Source organism: Juglans regia, chromosome 15 (genome assembly GCF_001411555.2).
Source record: "Juglans regia cultivar Chandler chromosome 15, Walnut 2.0, whole genome shotgun sequence".
NCBI lineage: Eukaryota > Viridiplantae > Streptophyta > Magnoliopsida > Fagales > Juglandaceae > Juglans > Juglans regia.
Window position 1 is genome coordinate 12,436,321 of NC_049915.1, and position 1,652 is coordinate 12,437,972.

Sequence of the window (1,652 nt, forward strand, 5' to 3'; positions counted from 1 at the left end):
CAACATCTGACTTTTGCTTTAAAGGAAACATCCATGAGAACCGAGAGTAATCATCAATGAAGATAACATAAAATTTACAGCCACTTATTGAAACAACTGGAGAAGTCCATACATCAGAATGGATAAGTTCTAATGGATGACTTGACTGATGAACAGAAGTAGGAAAGGGAAGTTTATGACTTTTAGCCATTTGACAGAATTCACAAACTTGTTTTAGCTTGTGAGACCCAGAAACTGAAATAAGAGCATCATGGTGAAGATGTTGCAGAATTGAGGTGGATGGATGACCCAATCTCGCATGCCAAGTCTGGATAGGGGCTGTGAATCCTAGGAAAGCAGTAAATGAGGAGTTGGTGGTAGGTCTTTGATGCCGCTTATTTGATTGAAAATGAACTGGATAGAGGCCTGCTTTACTTGGACCTTGGAGGAGGATTCTGTTGGTCTGCAGATCCTTCACAACAAAATATGAAGCTGTTAGCACAAAATAACAATTATTATCTTGGCAAAGTTGGTGAATTGAAAGGAGATTAGAAGAGGCCTGAGGACAATGTAAAATATTAGACAAAATTAAGGAACTATTTTTGGTTTGAAGGATAGAGGAACCAGTATTATTGATGAGCAAACCTCCCCCATTGCCAACAGTTACTTGAGATGGACCTTGGTATGGTTGTTGATCGATGGTGAGGTTTTCCAAAGCAGAGGTAACATGGTTATTAGCACCACTATCCAAGAACCAAGATTGATCATCCTCGAGTGTGACCTGTGTATGAGCAGCCATGGCAGCTAGTTGTGCAGGAGGGTGCCTTCCTTGGTAGGAATAATCCATCCTATGGTAACAATCAAGTGCTTGATGACTTGTCTTGCCACAAATTTGACAAGGAGCTTTTGTATTTTGAAAGAATGGACTAGGAGTGGAATTGTGATTTTTCCCATTTGACAGCACAGGAGGACTGGGGTGACTGGGGTGATTAGAAGGTCTAGAACCAGAAGGTTTATTGGAGTAGAAGGATCGGTTGGACCTTTTGTGATTGTAATTGGGTTTGGTTTTCTGAGTAAAGAAGGCGACATTGGTATTATCTGGTGGTATAGATTGGTGTTGAGTCTCTAGCAGCTGCTCAAAGTTGAGCAACTCTGTTTGGAAATCATCAAAAGTAATAGAGGACTCTCGAGTAGCAAAGTGAAGAGAGGTGATAAAAGGATGGTATGAGGGATTGAGGCCTCCAACAACATATGAGATCAGATCTTCATCATCAACAGATTTTCCTACAGCTGCAAGTTGGTCAGACCAGTTTTTGGCATTAATAAGATAGTCAGTGCATGACTTGGACCCTTGATGGAGAGTTTGCAATTGTCGTTTGAGATGAGAAATTCTGGATCTAGAGTGTGGGGCAAATCTGTTAGACAAGGTGGTCCATACCTGTCTAGAAGTTGTTTGTCCATAAACAGTAGACAAAATTTTCTCTGTGAGAGTGGCATTTATCCATGCCAAAATAAATTGGTCCTTCTTCTGCCATAGCATATAATCAGAAGCAATGGTAGTGGTAAGTTTGCCTTCAGTATCAGTGACAAACTTAGGAGGACATGGCTCGGAGCCATCTACAATGCCAAGTAGATCATGGCTTCGTAGAAGAGGAAGGAACTGAGTAGTCCAG

At 41.2% G+C, this 1,652-nt stretch overlaps 1 non-coding gene across 1 annotated transcript; it reads right to left on the reverse strand.

Annotated features, from left to right (window-relative positions):
• Nucleotides 1-1,113: 1,113 nt before the first annotated feature.
• On the reverse strand, nucleotides 1,114-1,258 carry LOC118344762. The gene has a single exon (XR_004798514.1). It is a non-coding gene; the product is annotated as a small nucleolar RNA Z247 (small nucleolar RNA).
• Nucleotides 1,259-1,652: the final 394 nt, after the last annotated feature.